We start from the raw sequence: 23,531 nt of genomic DNA, 5'->3' as shown, positions 1-23,531 counted from the left end.
TAAGTTTTTTTTTAATGTTTATTTTTGCGAGAGAGAGAGAGAGATCAGAGGAGGGGCGGAGACAGAGGGAGACACAGAATCCAAAGCAGGCTCCAGGCTCTGAGCTGTCAGCACTGGGCCTGACACGGGGCTTGAATTCACAAAAGGTGAGATCATGACCTGAGCTGAAGTCAGACACTTAACCGACTGAGCCACCTGGCACCCCTAGATGCTTCCACTTTCAATTCTCTTTGACTACCCTTGGGTCAGAGTAGCCTGTGTCAATATGTCAGTATTTAAATGGGGCAATGCTGCTTCTCAGACTAGAGCCTCATTTGGAGAATTGTGTAATCTTGAGCCAGAAGGTAGAATGGGCTTTGAAGCCAGACACATTGAATTTGAATCTTAGTTTCACATCTTATGATCTGAGGAAGCCTAGCCCAGGGAGCCGGCATAGCCCAGTGATTTCAGGCTTGAGTTGTAGAGTAAGACTGTGTATGGTGAAATCCTTATTCCCTAGATAAACTACATAATCTCCCTGAGCCTCCGCTTCCTCATCTGAAAAATGGGGTTAAAATAATCTTTACTTCATAGGATTAGTACGAGGACTAAATGGTACTACATTAAGCGCTCAGCTCAGAATTATAGTGGGTACCCAATAAATATTTGTTACCAGTAATATTTTCACATATGGCCATGGGAAGCTATTTAACCTCTCAGAGACTCAATTGTTTCACTTGTGAGATTGGAAGAGTTCTATCAGTCTCATAAGGATTGGGGAATAGATGTGATAATGTACATAAAGGACATGATGCATAGTAGATTCCTGATAAATGAATTAGCTATTTTATTACTTCTGCAAATTAGCCTTCATGCTGGAGAGCCCTCACTGGCCAAGCGCCTTCTGTGACCAACTTCATGCCTTTCATTTGCTGCCAAAGGTGAACCACATTCCCTAAAGAGCTGACATCTTTCCAGAGTGGGTTCTGTTCCAGGTATCACCGTGAGAGCCAATCCCTGCCCAGGTGGGGCCTATGTAATTGATGTGCACACAGACATGGCTCCTCAGGCCGTGGTGGGGCCCTGGCCTATGAGGCTGCTGCATTTGATTTCTGTGGGTCAACAAAGAAACATCTGAAATTAAATAAGCATGTTAGTCATGGCGGGTTCAAGTTGCTGTAATTAGCTTCTGTCTGGCTTGCTGTAGCAGCAGCAGGCCTGTGCTTCTTACTGCAAGACAACACTGGTCCCAGAGCTCTGAGGAGAGCTCTGAGGGTGCTGTAGCTAAAAGCCCTTGATGTTGATGCTGCAGGACAGATGCTGGCAAAAGCCTCTTCCTATGGTGGTGGTGGTGAGTGCTGGGCCTTTAATTTTTCAGGCTACAGAGAGTTCCTGAGCAAGCTATTAGGCCTAGCATTGGGAATATACTGATGGGCTCGACATGGTCTTTGATTGCAAGGAATCATGATGGGGGCAGAGGCAGGGATAAACACACAGAGATCAGGGGCAAAAGGTGATTACATCTTTCTCGCTGGCTTCAGGGATGAAGCCACTTTGGGTTCACACCACTCTTTTGGTCTTGCTGGGGGGATGTCGTTGATCCAGGTGTGGCTACCTGCTGGGCCCCAGACCAGCTTACGTGTGTCTCAGTGCTCCCCTTGGTTTCTCTACCTGCACAGGCCTAGCTTCTCTCTCTCCTCAAAAACCCTGAACTACCTGGGCACCAGCGTGGCCTCCCTTCTTTCTCTTTCCTGGAAAGTTAGCATGTTTTAGACTGAATTATAGTCTCTGTATATCATTACCCTACAATCTGCCAAATCAGTGATGCATTTAATCATAATGATAATGATGATAATAATAATAATAACAATACATCGCTTTGGTAAAGTTATTTTGATTTGTCAGAGCAAATTGTATTTTTAAAAAATTTTTTAATGTTTATTTTTGAGAGAGAGAGGGAGAGAGAGAGAGTGGCAGAGTATGAGCAGGGGAGGGGCAGAGAGAGAGGGAGACACAGAATCTGAAGCAGGCTCCAGGCTCTGAGCTGTCAGCATGGAACCCGATGTGGGGCTCGAACCCATTAACCGTGGGATCATGACCTGAGCTGAAGCTGGACGCTTAACCGACTGAGCCACCCAAGTGCCCCTGTCTCATTTTTTAAAGAAGTTGCATATTCATCACCATCAGGCATGTGAGTACCAACTATGTTTGTCAGCTTTGGAGGTACAAAGAAGCATAATACGCAATACCCACCCACTCACCCTCCATCCTCCAAGGGGAAGCAGTGTGGAAAGTAAATGAAAATAATATGAGCTTTGTCAACCTCTTTGCTACTTACTAGCTCTGTGACATCTGTCACGTTATTTAACCTTAGTTTTCATGTCCATAATATAGGACTAATAATAGTACTTCTTTGTGTGTGTAAATCTCATATATAATCCTAGTAAAAGAATTAGGCACCCAGAACGTGCTAGGGACTTTATTATAAGCATAATCTCTTATACCTTACCAAAGCTCTGCAAGGTAAGCATTACTATTCCCATTTTACAGGTGAGAAAACTGAGGCTTGGAGATGTTCTTATGTGGTAAAGCTGGGATTCAAACGCATACTACACTGGAGTTTATTAGGCACTAAGCCCAAAGGAGTGGTATAAGCGGTGAGAAGTGGAGGAATGCAGAAATGAGCTCGAGAGATAAGTGCCTGATCATTCTGAACATGTTTTTGTTTCCACCCTTTTTTTTTTTTTTAATTTTTTTTTTTCAACGTTTATTTATTTTTTTTTGGGACAGAGAGAGACAGAGCATGAACGGGGGAGGGGCAGAGAGAGAGGGAGACACAGAATCGGAAACAGGCTCCAGGCTCTGAGCCATCAGCCCAGAGCCCGACGCGGGGCTCAAACTCACGGACCGCGAGATCGTGACCTGGCTGAAGTCGGACGCTCAACCGACTGCGCCACCCAGGCGCCCTCCACCCTATTTTTAATGTTATGGACTTCTTTTTTTTTTAAGTTTATTCATTTATTTTGAGAGGGAGTGAGAGAGAGCAAGTGTGAGCAGGTAGGGGCCAAGAGAGGGAAAGAGAGAATCCCAAGCAGGGTCCATGAGCTTAGCACGGAGCCAGATGCAGGGCTCCATCCCACGAACCGTGAGCTCATGACCTGAGTAGAAATCAAGAACTGGAAACCTAACTGACTGAGCCACCCAGGCGCTCCTGCACCTTCTAATTTTAACAAGACATTAACAACACTTAAGAATACTATACTGGAATAATTTGTGTTTGTGTATTTGCATGTATTTAGACATTCTACTTTCAGTAAATGCTAGTGTGAGATATTTGTATTCAAAGGTTTGCTCAAATAAAGAGGGCATTTTGTTTAAAGGGCAGCATTTTGGTGATAAAAGACCAAACACACTCTTTGTGACTCACTTTTGCATCAGTGCCCTCTGGTGGTAAATCTTAGAAATCATTTACCTCTTACAGTGTGTACCAACTAAAGGGGGAAAAAAACTCCTGAATTTACCCACGATCTTTCTGACTCTTTTGCTAAAATATTGGCCAGTTAATGCCAGCTTCTTTATTTTTTGTATAAAAATATCTTTATGAAGGTCCAAAACTTGTAAGAAAGAGGTGACTTTTTACACAAACATTAGCTGTGTTTGCCTTTAATGATTTTGGGTAAATATTTGGGAAAATATTTTGAAATCAATTTCATGTTATGTAAATTAATGTCAAGGGAAGTAAATACTGCCAAGAGATCTCTACTTGCTGCCTTTTCCTTAGAGTCATTTTAGAGAGTGTTGTACTGGAATAAGCTTTTCATTTATTTAAATCTTTTCCTCCATAAAATCCACTAAAAACAAACAAACAAACAAACAAACAAACAAGATATCCAAGTTGGATTTTTCTTGTGCTTGTTTGGAGTCATTGTTGCAAAGCCCTTGGTTAAACGCTGAAAATTCTACTTTTCCTCTGATGCTCAGGAATCTAAGGTTGGATTCACTATCGTGGAGAGTAAATTGTGGAGAGTATCGTTCAGATTTCCATATTTTCTCCTAGGTTCTCAAATGTGGCATCTAATTCTGTGGTCCAAAGGATACCCTGGATAGTGTTCCTCCAAAACAGGTGATATGAGCAGGTGCTACTGGCCAGCCATTGTGTCAGGTGTTTTACATCTTGTTTCATCTTCACAAGCCTTTGAGGTCTGGTTTTCTAAAGAAAAGGACACAGAGAACCTAAGTGACTTGCCACCCAGCTGTTAAGTAGCAGATCTGGGATTCAACCTCAAGTCTCTGACCTCTCTCGTCTTATGGTTTTGCCTTCTTCCTGTGTAGGACTCCAAATGCTGGGTGGTGTTCATAGGCAGCTCTAACTCCAGACTGAAACCATGACCTTGGCTGTGTGTCACGTTCCCTCCAGGGAGAGTAGCAGTGGGGCTAATGTGTTTTGTAAACAATCTAGGCTGACACGTGCCAGTGTCACCTCTATGGGGCCACAGGAAGCAGAAAGCTCTGCTTTGCCCCCTACCAATAAGTTAAGATAAATAAAATGGATGACCTGAACTCAGGACGGTGGGATTTGCAGTCACACCTGTCCAGACTGGCAGGACTCCTTTAAACACATAACCACCTCTATGGCACAAGTTGGAATTCTCCATTCCCCTCAAGAAACTAGACCAAACCCAAACTTGCATCTTCCCTGGTATCTCTCTTGGTCCCTGATTTTGTTACTCATTTGCTCATCATGGGCTCATCCTGTCCCTGAGATTTGATACACTTTGGTGCTTTCCTGCTTAATGACGTTAGCTCCCAACTGCAGTTCTGCCTCCCTTTCTTGGAAAAAAGTACTTTGTAAAAAATATTTACAATCCTAATCTTCTCACTTACTGATACACTGTTGGCAGGAGGGTAAATAGACTCTTTGGAAGGCAATTTGGCAGTTGCTGTCCCGTAATTTCACTTCTAGGAATTTATTCTATATAACTACTCATGCGTCTGTTCAAAGTTACATTTAAAAGAATGTGCACTGCAGTATTGTTTGTACTAGCAAATAAATAAATAAAAGGAAAACCCCTCTGATATCCATCAATAGGATACTAATTAAGCAAATAAAGGCTACTTGATTCCATGATATGTTTATACTATAGAATCAAGCAGCTGTTAAAAACATGACATGGTTGCATGTGTTAATATTTCCCAGATGTACGGCTACAAATGGCTCTACAGTATACTGTTCAGTTTAAAAAACAAGACAAGTTGCAGAACAGTGTATATAATAGATAAACTTTATGACTTGGCATCTGCATAGGAAAAATATATGGAATGATATATACCAAACTCTTAACAATAGTCTGGGACTGGGAGTGGGGCTGGGATTGAGGAAGGATCAGAATAGGGTGCAGGGAGTGCCTATAAGATTCAGGATTATGTGAATTCTTAAAAATAAGCATGTGTGAGGGACGCCTGGGTGGCCCAGTCAGTTAAGCGCCCGACTCTCTTGATCTGGGCTCAGGTCACAGTCTCACGGTTCGTGAGTTCAAGTCCCGCACTGTGCTCTGTATTGATAGTGTGGAGCCTGCTTGGATTCTCTCTCTTCCTGCCTGCCCCTCCCCTGCTTGCGTGCTTTCTCTCTCTCAAAATAAATAAACCTCAAAAAAATATATAAGCATGTGTGAGTTTTGGAATTAAAAAGCTAATGCTTTCTATATATTAATTGTAGCAATAACTAAAACAATTCTGCCACAAATGTAGACGACAGGTAGGACTTGAAGCCCATCTGATCTAGTACTCCCAGGACTCCCTATTCCGCTCACAGGTTTCAGATTTCCCTTGGCCAATGCCCCTCACCCCTCCCCTCGAGCTTGCCTTAGGAGGATCTGAGCACCCAAGGGTGTGATGGCTGGACAGAGGTCAGCAGTGGCAAGTAGCCGCTCTCTGCTACACTTTGCATGCCTCCCCTCAACTCTGCTGTAGGCCTTTCGGGTATATCATCATGGATAGGAATTCACAGTGAAGAAGGAAGGTGACATGGCAGCAATAAGTTAGAAGGCATTGTGGAAGACCAGTTCCGCAAACCGGTTCCCCAGACCTCAGGTGGGAGCCCCAGTCCCCAGAGAAAGGCTAGTCCCCATAGGTTGACAGGTCACTGTGACTTCCGAGCAGGCTGGCATGTTGAACATGTGCCAGGCTGGGGGCTGACAATACCAAGGCATGCCCTGAGTCCTAGAGGAGGTGGGGTACCAGGTCAACAGCTAAAAATCTGGTATAAGGAAGAAAGTTACACAGAATGGGCCCAGGGTGGGGAAGGGTCTCACGAACAAAGTGGAAGTTCTCTAAGAGTCTTCTTGTAGAAGGTCAGCATGGGTTTGGGGCTAGCCCTGAGTACACAGGGAAAGGGAAGGCTCCGGCTCTGTAGGGAGAGAAGGCGTGCAGAAGTGGCAGCTGCAGATAGCCTGAGACGTGGGGAATTTTGTCTCTTCTGGTTTCCAATTACTCCAGCTTCTTGAAAAAGTTTTCTTGAAAAAACCGAGTGTGGGTGTCGGGGTTGGATGGGTAGGAGGGGACTGGCTTAATGAGCAACAGAAGCTGCCATATATTACCATCAGGACTACATTATTCTTTTCATTTGGAATCCTGAAAATGATAAGTACATAAAGACCTCAAGGACTTTATACATTACTGATTTTTCAAGAGACCAGAACATGAAATAGTGCCCTAAACTTCTGGACTTTCTGGTGATTGTTTTTTCTCTGTCATCATCTCTAATCACCCTCACTTCCAGCCACACTGGCCATGTCACTGTTCTTGGACATGCCTCAGGGCCTTTGCACTGGTTCTTTTTCTATGCCTATTCCACTCTTTCCCAAGATAGCTACATGCCTAACTTCCTCACCTCCTCCAAGGCTGCTCAAAAGTCACTTTCTCAGGGAGGCCTAACCTGACCATCCTATTTAAAAGAATTTTTTTTAAGTTTATTTATTTTTGATAGAGACAGAGCATGGGTCGGGGAGGGGCAGAGAGAAGGAGACACAGAATCCAAAGTAGGCTCCAGGCTCTGAGCCTTCTGCACAGAGCCCGACAAGGGGCTTGAATTCACAACCCACGAGATCATGACCTGCGCTGAAGTCTGACGCTTAACCAACTGAGCCACCCCGGTGCCCCTGACCATCCTATTTTAAATTGCACTCCAAATTTCCTTTCCTTTGCTTCCCCCCTCCCCCCTAGTCAGCACTACAAAATTTACTTAGTTTTTAGTATTTTATTGCCTACCACCATTCTCAGCCTCCTTCCTGCATCCCAGAATGTAAACTCTGTGAGCAAGCATAGAGGTATTTTTTGTTGTTGTTTGTTTTAGGGTTTTTTTTTTTTTTTTTTTTTTTGGTCTGTTTTGTTCATTAACAAACACCCAGTGCCTAGAAGAGTACCTAACACAAGAAGTGTTCTGTATTTGTTGAATGAATGAATACACTGTAGTACAAGTGGTAAAGGACTTGGGATCCTTTGGTCATGGAATGCTGCCAGATATGTAGAAACCATTTCCGAAGCACTTCCAAAGACCTACTTTCTTTCTCCTCATTCTACTCCCAAATCCCTATGGATTTAAGTCTTGGCATTCAGCCCAGGAGATATAATTACTGGCAAAAGTTGAGTGAAACAGTTAAGAGCATGGATTTGGAGTCAAGGAGACCCAAATTTGCACCTAAGCCTTTCCACCTACCAGCTGTGTGACTCTGGGGCAATTATCTTCCCCAAGCCTGAGAATGAAATTTGTATGTGAATACACAAACCCTGGCATTAAATGTGCCGTTAAATGTGGTACTTTACATTATCAATGATGGAGATACATGAAAGAAATGGAGCACTGAATTTTAAAAGGACAGTTTCCCCCATCATAGTCATTTAAGCTGCCTTAGATGAAAATATTGGGGGAAACTCACCACATTTCTATTTAATTTAAACATATCAAGAGATTTTAATAGATTCCGGGGTTTTCCTTCAATAATATGAACTATTTTTTTTTTTAAAGCTCACGTAGGGGGGCGCCTGGGTGGCGCAGTCGGTTAAGCGTCCGACTTCAGCCAGGTCACGATCTCGCGGTCCGTGAGTTCGAGCCCCGCGTCGGGCTCTGGGCTGATGGCTCAGAGCCTGGAGCCTGTTTCCGATTCTGTGTCTCCCTCTCTCTCTGCCCCTCCCCCGTTCATGCTCTGTCTCTCTCTGTCCCAAAAATAAATAAACGTTGAAAAAAAAAAAAAATAAAAAAAAAAAAATAAAGCTCACGTAGGGATGCCCGGGTGGCAAAATTGGTTAAGTGTCCAACTTCGGCTCAGGTCATGTTCTCACGGTTTGTGAGTTCAAGCCCCAGGATGGGCTCTGTGCTGACAGCTCAGAGCCTGGAGCCGTTTCAGATTCTGTCTCTCCCTCCCCCTCGCACTCTGTCTCTGTCTCAAATAAAAATAAACATTTAAAAAAGAAAAAAAAAAGCTCATGTAAGCACAGCGTCTTGGAGTTGGGTTAGGTTTTTGAGCCTCGGCTCTCCCATAAGGTGCATAGAAACTGCGGAGGCACCTCGTGCCTGGGATGCAGCGCATGGAAGCAAGCAGAGAATATGCGTGGTTCCAACATCGGGAGCCAGGTTACCGGTGCAGATGGAAAAGAGCAAAATGCAAAATCTGTGGTTCCGGTGAGGGATGCCAAGGCAGAAAGAGTTTGATAAAACGGATGAAAAGTGAGCCAGAACCAAAGCCCGCGCAGGTGGCTGTGGCAACTTTTTATCTAGAGCCCAGGACTCCGGGAAGAGACAAGGAGATGGGAGAAAAAAAGAGCTACCTGGACCAACCTTCCTGTCTGAACCAACCTTACCTCCTCAACAGCCCAGAAGAGGGCTCCAGGGTAGCCGCCAAAGTCTTTTTCCTGACGCCTCCTCCATTGCTTGGCCTCTTCCCTATCCTGCTTCCCCTTCTTCTTGTTAGTTTCTCCTGGGAGGCTTCTGGAGCCTTGCCTCAAAAACGCACTTGCGCCTGAGTTTTCGAGTCCACGTACGCTTCTAGAAAACCCCGACCCAACACAGAAGGCCTCGCACAGCTTTGCTTTTTTAACAACTCAGCAAAGAATTCTGATTGGCCAGCCAAGGTCACATGCCCGTGGCCTTTGATTGGCAGCCTACCCTCCCTGCCCTGCCCTCCCTCCCACCCACGTGACCTGATCCCGCCAGCCCGCCGGCACCGCTCCAGCGGTAACAGGCGGTGTAACAGGCCCTGAGGATTCTCTGCTCTGCGCTGCCCCTGCCTTCCTGTGTTTATAGTCCAGCGGGAGAGAGTCGGTAGTCAAATAATTGCACCTCTGCACGTTTACAAACTGTGGACAGTGCCAAGAAGGAGAAGCACAGGGTGCAGGAAGTGGCAGGGGACGTGGTAGAGGCAGTGCAGAGCTGGCCGGCTGCCGCGTGGACAGCGGGTAGTAAAGCCACGGCAGGAAAGCCGGTGAGAGGTGGTGGTGGCTCCGTTACAGGGGTGGCCCTCGAGTTGGAGAAAGGTGGAAAAAACTCAAAAACCTTTTAACAACCTAACCGATTGCCGTGGAACATGACCTCATCGTTACCAAGTCCCCGTCATAGCCCTAGGGTAAATGGAAAACCTAAACTAAGCAAAACCAAGAAAAAACACATTGCAATCGGCTAACGTTGGGAAACTTTAGGAGGAGCAAAAGAAAACCAAGTAGTGCCCTCTAGTCTAAAGGTTTATCTTATTTAATTCCCACCCCCCCTTCCTTAGTTTCAATGCATCCATCTCCTGTGTGGGAATTTTTTTTTTCTTTTTTTTAGTTTATTTAGTTTATTTAGTTAGTCTTTTAGTTCATTTATTTTTTAGAAAGAGAGAGCGCACACAGGGGAGGGGTAGAGAAGGAGAGAGAGAGAATCCCAAGCAGGCTCCACAGTGTCAGTGCAGAGCTTGACCTGGGGCTTGAACATACAAACTGGGAGATCATGACCTGAGCTGAAATCCAGGGTCAGACTCTCAACCCACTGAGCCACCCAGGTGCCCCTGGAACTTTTAATAGAGAAAGGTTTCTCAACTTCTGAAAAATATTGCTTAGTTGAATTGCACCTTCGCATTTCCCCATATTCCCATTTTTATTACTTTGGGGGAGGGGTGGAGGGCGGTATAAAGGATAAACTGGTCTGTAAATCTGATCTCCACTCCTGATTTTGTAGGTGATAGCAGTGGTTTTCAAGTGTATTTTTCATGATGTTTTTGACATACGAGACAAAGAGCTCAGAAATATAAGCTCTTTCACCGTCTCTCCACAATGTAGTGTGGAAAGATAGTGACCATTTTGTGAAGACCCTGTAATTTGGGGTGGCTAAATTATTACCCCAAAGCGTATTCGATGCTGCCCAGGCCTCCTTCCTCTCCAGACCGTTAATGGGGAGGGAGGCAGAGGCCCCGCCCCCGTGCTGCTAACCTTGGGGCAAACCCGGTGGATCCCACTTCCTCTCAGCAACGGCATGGGTTTGCCTGGGGATTCAAAGCCTGTTGAACCAGCCTTATTTCCAAGCAGTATATGGGGGAACTCCCAAGTAACTTGCCCACGCCACCTGCTAGGGCTGGAGAAGAGAGGTCTGAAGCTTTAAGAATCTAACTGGCTGATTCGAATTTGCCAGACCAGTCTTCGATTTCGCACTTTACTGAGCTTATTAACAAATATTTCTAGATGACACTGCTTAGACGCCAAAGGTGTGTCCGTGTTGTGTATTTCCTTCCTCTTTTTTTTTTGGTCTTGTGTATTTTAGGTCTTCGGAATCCATCAGTCACACAAGCCCCTTGGAGCTTCTAGTTCTTTTTCCAGACATGCTTTGTCCCCCAGTACTCAGTTCCTTTAATTTCTACTCTTTTTGTTTTTTATTTTCTCCTTCTCCTCCTCCTCCTTCTCCTCCTTCTTCTCCTTCTTCCTCCTCCTCCTCCTCTTCTTCTTCCTCTTCTTCTTCTTCTCTTTTTTTTTTTTAAATTTTTTTTTTTTTAACGTTTATTTATTTTTTTGGGACAGAGAGAGACAGAGCATGAACGGGGGAGGGGCAGAGAGAGAGGGAGACACAGAATCAGAAACAGGCTCCAGGCTCTGAGCCATCAGCCCAGAGCCCGACGCGGGGCTCGAACTCACGGACCGCAAGATCGTGACCTGGCTGAAGTCGGACGCTTAACCGACTACGCCACCCAGGCGCCCCCTTCTTCTCTTTTTTAAATCACTTTTCCTCTGCCCCTTAACTGCTATTCCACTTGTATTGTTTTTTTCCCCCTGCTATGCTGTGTCCTTGTCCCTCTTCTCTCTCCTTTCCCTTTTGTTTTTCCCATCCTGTGTTCCCTTGTTATATCTCACGAACTCAGAAATTGCCCTGGAAATGCCATGGGTATCACCATCTATTGAGTGGTAAGGGCTGCTCCCACTTTGCCTTGGAAGATGACATTTCCCGGAGTGTTCCCCGTGGAGGCTGACTGGTCTGACCCAGATAATGCCACCAGTTAAAATAACCCTGACTTAGGGCCCATGGGACTCACCAGTCATTATGCTGTATTGGAAAGTAAAACTGATCTGGCAGCCTCATTAGATTATAATCAGCTCAAATCTTCCTTCTGGCTTCACAGAGCATAGCATGTGTCCCCAGGAGCAGCAGAGGGAAGAAAACCACATCTCCTCCCCGGCTTTTTGTACTTCTTCTAGGCTCTTGGCTCGAATTAAATATTTGCTCATTGGCCACCATGCTTATCACCTTTGGGTTTCTAATTTCTTTTAGAAGCTATGGGGAGCTCCAAGATAGCATCTACCATTTTAAGAGTACAGTTCCAGAGTAGAGATTGTGTAGGCCAACGGATGCTGGGCCAAGAAGTCTGAGCCATATTCCATAATAATAGTAATAATAGCTACCACTTATTGGATGCTTATTAAATACCAGACCCTTTTCTATATTAATTCATTTCATCTTCAGATTAATCCTATGAGATATGTATATATTATCCCTATTTCAGGTGGAGGATGTTGTGGCACAGAGTGATTAAGTAACTTGCCCAAAGTAACAGTTAATAAGTAGCAGATTCAGGATTGGAGCCCAGACAGACTGACCTCAGTATTCATGCCCCATTAATATTTTCCTATACCACCATCATGACATGAAAACAATGACTCTCAGGAAGAGTCCTTTGAAACAACAGAGAGTGATTGGTGGATGAGTCAAGGAACACAAGATAAGAGCCTCTTCTAATATATCCTGGTATGCAAATAGTAAAGTCTGAATTAGAGTCAAAGCAGTGAATATGGAAAGCTACAGATGTAAGAGATGGTGTGAAGGATTCATCTGAACTAATTTGGGACACAAAGGGAAGAGCATGGCCTGGATGTTCTGTCCTGGGAGAATCATGGGGTCATGGGCAGAAGTAAGAGGTGGCAGAAAGGACCTCTGACTTGTGTGGCCCTGAGATATTGGGTTGATAATGTTTCCAAGCTGCAGGGATGAAGCATCCTCCCACTGCCCCGTATTCTATCCCTGAAAGGAGGGATGCTGATGTGGATTAGTTACACTCAAGGAGGCCAGCATGCTAGAAGGTGGGGCTCTTGCTGAGAGAAGTGTAAAGATTATAAACAGAACCACCCTTCACCCCCTGTCTTTTCTAGGATGATAGAAAGTCAGGTTCTAGGCACCTCCGGGCCTGAGGTCCTCCTGTGGATGGGGCCAGGGAAAAGAAGCCTAGGGGATAGTTCAGAGGAAGGGCTACCTCACATTTTACACATTCCCCTACTTCCTTCTCTGGAGGGACAATGGTAAGATGTGAGAGTCAGGAACATAGTGAGGGCTGGAGAGAAAATAGACAAGTAACAGGCTATTGAGCCTGCTCTAATTCTAGGTCTGGTATTAAAGAAGGAAAAAAAAAAAAGTCCTCAAAACTAGCTCCCCAGGGTAGATCTGGAAGTGTGATACTGAAACTGCAGGCTGTATTGAAGACTATATGTTTACTCTTGATCAATGTCCTCCATAATCCAGAGCAAAAGTCATCAACAGGGGGAGTTTAAGGATTCAGTATCCATCTGTATCAACCATGATAATGACATTTCCTTTGTCTAACCAGTTTTAAATTCTCTGGAGTGGACCGAATCCACCTATGTTTTCCTATTTCAATAAGATACTCAGTGGCAATAAATGTCCTTGAAATATTTGTTTAAAAGGGCTATAAAGAGCTCCAAAAAGAAAGACATCTCCATGTACCCTCTGAAACATTGCTGGTGCCTGATAAAATGACGTATCTGAAGCCCTGATTTAAACAAGCTCTTGTTGCCGATAAACAAACAAAAACCAAGGGCCATGTGAATGTTAATAATTTGGAGATGTAGGTGGAGGTATCAATATTCTTGAATAACACATGTTCACACTTCATCTTTTTAATTAACAAAGTTCTTTTCCTTGTAATTTCAGCAGGAGGGATCCCAGGGTAAGAGAACAAAACTTGGATTTATGTGAATAGGATTTTTTTTTATTTCATCACTGAATCCAAATAGTGTTTTCCTTGTGTGAAAACAGATGGCAGAGACTTTATTTGTGGTCAAAGGCATTATGCATGAGAGTGAACCTTTCTTCAACAGGCAGATTTGAATAAATTCAGGAAATGATTTAAGACATGATAGGTCTCCTGGAATCTGATCTATAGCAGGTGATTTTATTAACAAAATTTATACACTCAAACCCACTGAATCAGAGGAGCTAATTTTCATTCTGGCAAATCATCAGGTTTTTGTTTTTTTGTTTTTTTTTTCTGTCATTGAGTACATGTCTGGACATTGATGTTGTCTTGGGAAACTCAGACTATGAGTCAGAGTTTGCATGTTTCTCCATCCTTGCTGAAGAATGTCTTCTCATCTTGTTTTCAAGACCTCATTGTGTTGAAAAGAAATTATTTGAGGGTCACCTGGGTGGCTCAGTCAGCTAAGCATCTGACTTTAACTCAGGTCATGATCTCGTGGTTCACAAGCTTGAGCCCCAAGTTGGGCTCTGTGCTGACAGCTCCGAGGCTGGAGCCTGCTTCAGATTCTGTGTCTCCCTCTCTCTCTTCCCCTTTTCTCTCTCTCTCTCTCTCTCTCTCTCAAAAATAAACATTTAAAAAAATAAAAAAAAATAAAAAACTACTTGAGGAGACAACCAAATCCTGGCTTGCTGTTAACCTTATTAGTGTATACATTATAATTTGGGTATTTCTAACAATGCAAAGTTTAAGTGGGGTATTATCCTTAAAAGATGTTAGAAACCATAAATTACTTTGCAATTGTAAATTGTAAAATGGTGTTATTATAACACATAGCTTGAAGATAAAGCCAAATTTCTCCTGCATTCCCAATGGAAATTAGACAATTGGGTTAACTCCTCCCTGCTTCCAGAGTATAAGTTGGATAACTACAGTTTTGGAGCCAAAAGGGGATACCTGCAGGAAGTTATTGAAGGCCATACACAGATGTGGGAAATAGTTGGAAATATGTGTTTTCTGTGACTTAACTGTCATGGTTTATTCTTGGGGCAATTTCCTCCTGAGTTCATCAGTGAATTTCTTGGATTGTAGTACCTTGATTTTTCTTCTCTTCTCAGTTTCTTTTCACCCCTACCAATTTATTGACTTAAATTCATGTAATGAAGGAAGATTAGGTGATACAGTGCCAGAACTTGCCTGAGGGCTCTGAACTGGACAAGGCATAGGTGATGTCCACTAATGAAATCTTTGTTTGGCCATGTAGGGCATGTAAGTCCTCATACATCTTGGGGGGGTCTTAAACTTTAGTGTGATGAGAATCTCCTGGTTAATAATAACCTGGTAAAAAACCAAAACCAAGTTCTGTTACATTAAGTCTGAGAAAGAGTCCAGGAATCTCTATTTATAATCATGGCAGGGAATTCTGATGCAGTTGGTCGAAGGGACTGCAGTTTGAGAAACACTGCATAGAGTCCTAACTCTGTGGCATCCTGGTGCTCAAGAAAATGGATTAAAGTCCCTACTTGTCTTTATTTTTAGACTTAAAAAAATTTTTTTTATTGTATTTTAAGTAGACTCCACACTCAGCGTGAGGCTTGAACTCACGACCCAGAGACTGAGTTGTGTGCTCTACCAACTGAGCCAGCCACATGCCCCCCTACTTTTCTTTGTGTAGAAATAATGTATTCTGTCTCAATAAGTGAATGGATGAATGTGGCATTGTCTACTCTGGGAGGTTTAATGATTCTGATCTCTTCTTCACCAAGGTTGGGAAATGCTAGGTGAGTGGATATTCCCAGAGACGACATGGTCTCTGACCAAAGAAGCTGTGTGAGAATATAGATCCAAGCCTTCAATACTCTACACTTAAATCACTTTTTCTGAGTTGAATTGTAAATCAATAGGAAACAACTAGAGCCAGCCAATTAGTAAATAAACACAAAAACAGGAAGCACAGAGGATGGCACAAAGCAGTGGGGATCTGGTTAATCCTGTATGAGCAATATAAACAGTGGCAGCTCAAAGAGCTGTGGGTTAAGAAGCTATGTGATCACAAAGGAGGCCGGCGGTTCTCAGTCTCAAAATGCTACTGTGTGACTTCGGTAAATGTGTTTAGATCCCTGTTATTCTGGGGTCTGGCATGTAAAAGGTACAAGTAGGGCTCGGTGTAGAGAGCATAGAGATGTATTACGTGGCCCCCAACAATTTACTTTTGGCAGGCACTTGGAGGGAAGTGGAGCCTTGGCTCTCAGAGCTCACGGGTAGTTTGGCAAATGTTTCTTGTGTACCTACTGTGTGCTCAGCATTGAGCCCCGAGCCATGATAGGTCTGACTCACGTTCTGTGTTCATTACTGGCCAGACAGGTGCCTTGCATTTCTCAGAGCCAAACTGAAGCCGGCTTTAAATCCCTGGGTGTAGCATACAGACATAAGCAGCTTTCTATGTTCTGAACTTTCTCTCCTGCTTAAAGGGACAACTCTATGCCACAACCTGGAGAGATTAAAATGCCACCTAATTGCTGCAGATCACTGATTTCGAGTTCCCAAACTGACAAAACTGAAAGATGAAGACCCCTGACGCTGTTGAGAAACAGGCACCTAACCCCAGGCATGAATTAGTACGTGGGAGAAAACATCAGGTAAGTGGGCAAAATATGGACTTGAGAGTCAGACTTGAATTCAAATCCTGATTCTGTCACTTCTTGCTTGCTGAGCAGTTTCCTCATTTCTTACAAAAAAAAAAAAAAAAGATTCTACCCACCTCATCAGGTTTATGTAACAGTTGATAAGATACAAACATATAGCACAGTAGTGGCACATAACGGGGACTTGGGAAATATAAAATACTCCCTTCTGCTCCTCGTCCTCATATCCTGGGCCTTTGGGAATTATAATCTTAGCTTTGGCAAAACCTCAGATGAAGCACACAGTGCATTTTGGTTTGAACCTTCCTGAGATGAGTGTGCCTGGGGGAGAAGGCCTGTGTCAGAGTTCCCTGCAAATTGAGCATAAAATATCAGGAACCAGAAACCATTATCTCTCTAGGATATTGTTCATACCAGGGTTCCTATCAGAAATAGGGCATAAGACAAGGGTTTGTATGCAGGTGGTTTGGGAAATGAGGTCAGCGAATGGGAGTGGGGGATGGGGAAGAAGGAAAACAAGACAAGCGGCAAAGCCAGTTGGTAAAGAGTTTGTTATCAAGTTTGGTCACTGCTGTGAGAAACTGGGGCCTGTTCCTTCTGGGACTGAGAGCCATGAAAAATGCCTCTCAGAACTGTCCACTCAAGGGACACAAGTGGGACAGGCACCCGCAAGTTCTCAGCCCTGACATGTCGAGGATTGCCCCCAGGTGTCATCTCTCTCGCTTCACCAGTTTCGCACAAGTGCTGGGTGGTTCCCGTTGGTGTCCTAGCCCAGTGTCTGAGAAGTCAAGGCAAGCGTATGGCAGAAGTGAGGTGCACTCGGGAAAATCAGAGTAAAATGTTAGGGTCCAGAGCATGTGAATGTGACCAAGTCCAATACTGGGATCAAAGGCAATGCCGACCGACAGAAAAATGACCAAGTGTGTTTCTCCTTTCACACCTCAGACACCTCTACTGTTTACAAAAGTAGCTGCTAGAATATTCTTCAAGTGCCTCCATGTGGCACTCCACAGCCTCACTTGTCTCTTGGTTTCCTGAGCTCTAATTCAGGTACCGCCTCATTAACTTTGTACTTGATGACATATTTTCTTCCTTGTCCTCCAGTTTCTTTACATGTTTTAGTTGTGTCCCTCTTCTTCACAAGAGACACTTCTCTCCTTGGGTGGCTTCGGATGGAGTCTTCTAATTTTTTTTTTTTAATTCCATCAGCACCTAACTGTGCTCAGCAAAAACCTGTTGACTTGAACTCACTTGATACAAGATGATAAATCCTTTCTCTAGTGAACACAGGCAGTAACTTCTTTGACATCAGCTGTAGCAACTTCTTTCTAGATATTTCTCCTGAGGCAAGGGAACAAAAGCAAAAATAAACTATTGGGACTACATTAAAATAAAAAGCTTCTGCACAGCAAAGGAAACAATCAACAAAACTAAAAGGCAACCTATGGAATGGGAGAAGTTATTGTCAAATGACATATCCGATAAAGGGTTAGTGTCCAAAATAGACAAAGAATTTATAAAACTCAACACCCAAAAAACAAATAATCCAATTAAAAAATGGGCAGAAGACATGAATAGACATTTCTCCAAAGAAGACAGACACATGAAAAGATGCTCCACATCACTTATCATCAAAACTACAATGAGATATCACCTCACACCTGTCAGAATGGGTAAAATCAGCAACACAAGAAACAACAGGTGTTGGTGAGAATATGGAGGAAAAGGAAGCCTCTTACATGGTTGGTGGGAATGCAAACTGGTGCAGCCACCGTGTAAAACAGTATGTATGGAGTTTCCTCAAAAAGTTAAAAATAGAACTCCCCTACAATCCAGCCATCACACTACTAGGTGTTTATCCAAAGAATACAAAATTACTAATTCAAAGGGATACATGACCCTGATGTTTATAGCACCATTACTTACAATAGCCAAATTATGGAAACAGCCCAAGTGCTCATAGATAGATGAATGGAGAAAGAAAAGCAACTGGGTGGCTTGGTCCGTTAAGCATCCAACTTCAGCTCAGGTCATGATCTCATGGTTTGTGAGTTTAGGCCCTGCATCGGGCTGTCTGCTGTCAGCACAGAGCCCGCTTCAGATCCTTTTTCCCTCTCTCTCTGCCCCTCCCCCACACTCCCGGTGTCTCTCGAAAATAAATAAACTTAAAAAAAATTTAAAAAAAGAAGAGGTGGTGTATATACACAATGGGATATTATTTACCCATACAAAATAATGAAATCTTGCCATTTACAACGAGATGGGTGGAGCTAGAGAATATTATGCTGCGCAAAATAAGTTCGTCAAAAAAAATGCCACATGGTTTCACTTTTGTATGGGATTTAAGAAACAATACAAACGAGCAAAGGGGAAAAAAGAGAGGCAAACCAAGAAACAGATTCTTAACTATAGAGAACAAACTGATGGTTACCAGAGGGGAGGGGGGAATGGATTAACTAGGTGATGGGGATGAAGGCGTGCACAGGTGATGTATGGAAGTGTTGAATCACTATATTGTACACCTGAAACTAATATTACGCCGCATGTGAACTAATTGGAACTTGAATAAAAAATTTAAAAAATCCTTTCTCTAGAAGCACAATGATTTTTTTCAGGGGCTTGTGCATCTTTCTACTCCTTAAGTATATTGGGACCCTCACCAATTAATGGGGCTTCGAAAGCAACACCTATAATGAGGGGCAGGGAGGTGGGAGTGCATTGCCAGTGCCTCAGGGTGTTGTAGGGTTTTCACCAGCAATTCATTCTGTGCTCTTTGTATTTGCTTTCATTCCAATTGCTTCACAGCAGTAGCACTCAGAAGGGACATATATTTAGACTAGACTTCAAGCCTCTTGTTGAAGCTTATAATGAAACACAAATGCACTGGTCCTTTTTCTGCCTATCCTTTTCCCTCTCTGCTTTAGTCCTGCCCAACTGTAGACACCTTGTTAAGCATGAATAGTAACTAGGACCTGGGTGGATCAGCAGGGAACTCATATTTGTTGGATTCTTTGAGATGGCAAAAAAGGAACATATCTAAGTCACTCTCCGTATTTCTTAGTGTGAACTTAGAGCCACTTACATGAGGACTATTCATGGCCACCACATTTAGGTGGGCAGGTTGTGCACTGCACAACTCTCAGGAAGCATTCGCATTGTCGTCAGTATGAATGTGTTCCTGGAGGAGTACGGTGAATAACCTGTGAGGTCACAAATAGTGACCCTCCCTGTCTGAGGCTCCACTCCAGTTCTACTGAATCAGAATCTCTAGGGAACGGGCCCATGAGTCTACATTTTAACAAATTTTACAGGTTTCTATTAACACTGAAGGTTGAAAATCACCACTTAAGAGATAGGTTTTAACACAAAGATGCACCAGAAAGATCCTAATCAATTGAATGGAGCCTACATGATCTGAATACAATATGCACAGTGTTGTCAGTCCTGGAAATAGTCTTTCTTTTTTCGTAAAATATGTGAATGAAGCGTTGGTGTCTTCACCAAGAGGTGGCACACCTAAGGGTTCTGAGGAAATAAATGTATAGACCCTATGTATAGACTTGTGTATAAACAATTTTGTATATACATACAGGATAGCTTTTTTGAATTTATACAGCTGTACTTAAAAGTAGCTGGTATTAGTTAATCCTATGTTAACAGTTTGGATATTTTTCACTTGTACATTTGGGACTTTTTCTTTTGGTTGATGAAAGTTGCATATGTTAAGTGTGTGAATGAAGTGAAAAAAAAATGTGGGAAATTATCTCACCACCTGTGCCATCACTGGATCCTCTGCTTCCCAGGCTTAAGGTTCTTCTGGCTTCGTGAATAACTCAGTGAATAATTGCCGTTCAGAATATGGTTGCCCTACTAGTGATCTGGCCATTTTTTCAATGTCTTTCAAACAGGCCTCTATTGTTTTCTTCCCTGTGTGCTTTTATATTCCAACTTTCCAAGAGAGAAATTCTGATCGGGCTGGGTTGTCACCACTCAATGTGGAGTGCTCCAATTAGGTAGCTTCTTAGGTCAAGTTGTCTCCTTGGCAATGTCTTGCTCATGTTTATCTTATGGACATGTGGTTGCCTCAGTCCTGGGCACTCATTTTTGGTTCAGTGACCATCAGTGATAGTATCTTAATAAAGAATAAAGAATATCCATGACCACTTCCTCTGAATGGAGATGTGGGCATAGCCAACATCTAGTACTTTACTGTTTGTTAGAACAGGAAGGAAATGTAATTACTCAATATGCCATCTAGATGCCATATCCTGTAACAATAAGAGCTGATATATATATTGAGTACCACCTTACGCCAGACATTTTTTCTGATCACTTGAATAGCATTCATAACTTAACCTTCAAAAGCAACTTTTTGTGGTAGATGCTATTATTTTTAAAATTTTTTTTTTTCAACGTTTATTTTTGGGACAGAGAGAGAGCATGAACGGGGGAGGGGCAGAGAGAGAGGGAGACACAGAATCGGAAACAGGCTCCAGGCTCTGAGCCATCAGCCCAGAGCCTGACGCGGGGCTTGAACTCACGCACCGTGAGATTGTGACCTGGCTGAAGTCGGATGCTTAACCGACTGCACCACCCAGGCACCCCGGTAGATGCTATTATTAACTTCATTTTACAGATTAGAACATTGAGGAATAGAACTTGCCCAACAGTTTGTATATGGTGCAGCCACAATCAGAGCTGACACTATTTAGCTCTGAAGTCATTGCCTTTTATGACTATGTTGGGGTTGTGATAGAGGATCATATGTGTGTGTGTGGCGGGGGTAAGACAATTAGGGAGAATGAAATGCACAAATTAGGTCTGGTAGGCAAAGCATAGGCAGAAGCCTCCATTGGTGCATGTTGGGGGAAGGAGTTGTAAGACAATGACAGGCAGATGCCACAAAGGGACAAGACACAGCTGGACTTGCCTTGAGGGCCAGACAGGATTCTAAAAAGATATCCTGAGAGGTTATTCTTACTCCTTCCTTGATTTCTTAAAAAGGAGTATAAACGACATTTAATTGCCCATGGTTCCTTTTAAAAATAAAGACATAGTAGCGCTTGGGTGGCTCAGTCGCTGACTTCAGCTCAGGTCATGATCTTGCGGCTTGTGAGTTCAAGCCCCGCGTCAGGCTCTGTGCTGACAGCTCAGAGCCTGGAGCCTGCTTCTGCTTCTATGTCTCCCTCTCTCTCTGCCCCTAACCCACTCGCATTCTGTCTCTGTCTCTCTCAAAAATAAATAAACATTAAAAAAATAATAATAATAAAAAGGCATAGTAAACACCTTCTTTTGGGGCCATTATCCTCCATCCTGGCCAGTTCCTCCAGGGGGCGCCTAGCATTCCTTGATAGAAAAGTCTTGAGAATTTAGGGTTAGACAGGAAAGTTTGGGTCTGACTGTCAAAAGAAAGTGAAGGGTATTATCCTGTATTGCTGAGGAGCACGAAGTTTGCAGCGGGGACGTGGAATGGAAGATCGTTCCACTCTGAAGAATGCTCTTAAGGTCCATGACCAGAGCAGCTACTAAGCTGTAATCAGTCTCCACCAAAGTTTGAGGCAAGGATTTTAGCATTTCAGGAGGAAAGGGGGCTATTGAATTACTATGATAATTATCTTCATTTTCTTTCTTTCCCTCTTGTTTGCAGAGAGAGAGATCTGGTCTGCTCAAGTCAATGTGTTCTACATTGCTTGCTGTGGGCTGTCTCCCAAATCCTTAACTTTTTGAGTAAAACACAGAAATCATTGAAAAATCATTTTGAGGGTCCATATGGGTTTTGTCAAGGTCTTCTTGGTGCTTCTGAAGTGGCATCTTTTTTTTTTTTTTTAATTTTTTTTTCCAATGTTTATTTATTTTTGGGACAGAGAGAGACAGAGCATGAACGGGGGAGGGGCAGAGAGAGAGGGAGACACAGAATTGGAAACAGGCTCCAGGCTCTGAGCCATCAGCCCAGAGCCCGACGCGGGGCTCGAACCCACGGACCGCGAGATCGTGACCTGGCTGAAGCCGGACGCTTAACCGACTGCGCCACCCAGGTGCCCCTGAAGTGGAATCTTTTCACCTTTCATTAGCTACTTGTTTTTTTTCAATCAATGCCTTAAGAAGTAACACAGGAGACCAGAGAAGAAAATGGCTATTTTATGTCATTCCCAGGTTACAATCAGTTTCTTGTAGGTTGGGATTAATTTTGCATAGTCCTGACTGAAAACAGGATGATAGACAGGATGACCTTTGCCCTCCCAAAATCTGAGCAGGCCAAGGGGCTGTGCAAGGTTTGGGTTCTGGCCAATACTAGGCACAATGAATGAATTGGGTATTTATATACCCAAAACCAGTACTCTGCTGAGAATAGAATTTGAAGGAAGGGCCTATAGTTCTCTGGGTCAGTTGTTCCTCTGAGAAACACTCACAAAGATGTTCTCTGTTTCAGGCAAAACAATTACTCTAGAGACTTTGGGAGTTTCAAGACAACTGAATGCACGATAAGAAAGGGGATATCTTGGAGAAGACAGACTGCTCATCTCTACTGGGATTCTTCTGTAAGTCACATTATTGACTTCAAGAGGCCATGAAAGTGTGTCTTTCCTTGAGACAGTAAACTCTCTGTTTTCTGAAGTGAATGGAAAATAAGGGGTGTATTGGTTAGCCATGTCAGTTTCCAGAAATGAGTATAGTGTACAACGTACTTCATCTACAATGCTACCAAATATAATTTATTGTTACTCAGATGATTCAGAAGACCTTCTGGTATCTCATCAAGGTAAACAGCAAATATTTTGTGCTGCAGCTGTGTGGAGGAGACATTGCCCAGTGATTTCTAGAAATGAGTCAGAAAAATAAAAATGCTTTTCTCTGTTATAACATATTCTAAACCAGTCATTCAATCAATTGGAACTTACAATTTATTTATAACTGTTGAGGAATTAAAAAATAGGTATGTGGGGAATATAAAGAAATGTAAGTAGTGGACCCACTGGTTGCAAACAGAGTTACATCTACAAAAGTTCTTTGTCAGAGCTTAAGACTAGAACTTAGTATTTGGGGTTTGTGATGGGTTTGCTAGATCTGCTCCTACTGTCTATGCCACGTGCCTTCTAATATGCCTTCTTGTACTGTAGTGGCTGAAGAGCCAAACACCACATTTTCCAGACTACCCTACCCACAGGGCTCTGGATGTCATTTAAGTTCTGCCATTATGTTGCACTGTGCAATGTTTAGAAGGTAGAAATGAGGCAGAGGTCATGCTTTCACTGCTTCTGTGTTCTCTTTAAAAAGTTTGGTCATAGAGGCATTAGAATTTTCTTTTTTTTAAAAAATTTTTTACTTGTTTATTTATTTTTGAGAGAGAGAGTGTGAGCAGGGGAGCGGCAGAGAGAGAGGGAGACACAGAATCCAAAGCAGGCTCCAG

At 43.2% G+C, this 23,531-nt stretch overlaps 2 long non-coding RNA genes across 2 annotated transcripts in view; one reads left to right on the top strand and one right to left on the bottom strand.

Moving 5' to 3' along the window:
* LOC147584071 (uncharacterized) overlaps positions 1–22,984 on the top strand; it is a 51,759-nt gene extending 28,775 nt beyond the window's left edge. Inside the window, exons 2-3 of the long non-coding RNA XR_015255142.1 lie at positions 15,950–16,117; positions 22,554–22,984. This is a non-coding gene — a long non-coding RNA (uncharacterized LOC147584071). The remainder of the gene's footprint in view (positions 1–15,949; positions 16,118–22,553) is intronic.
* Positions 803–9,048, bottom strand: LOC147584072 (uncharacterized). The gene is made up of 2 exons (XR_015255141.1): positions 8,836–9,048; positions 803–1,091 (listed from the first exon to the last, which is right to left on the bottom strand). It is a non-coding gene; the product is annotated as an uncharacterized LOC147584072 (long non-coding RNA).
* Positions 22,985–23,531: the final 547 nt, after the last annotated feature.

The sequence above is a fragment of the Puma concolor genome, chromosome A1 (assembly GCF_028749965.1).
Source record: "Puma concolor isolate L17-30 chromosome A1, mPumCon1.1.hap2, whole genome shotgun sequence".
NCBI classification, from domain to species: domain Eukaryota; kingdom Metazoa; phylum Chordata; class Mammalia; order Carnivora; family Felidae; genus Puma; species Puma concolor.
This window is presented reverse-complemented; position numbering and strand designations above follow the sequence as displayed.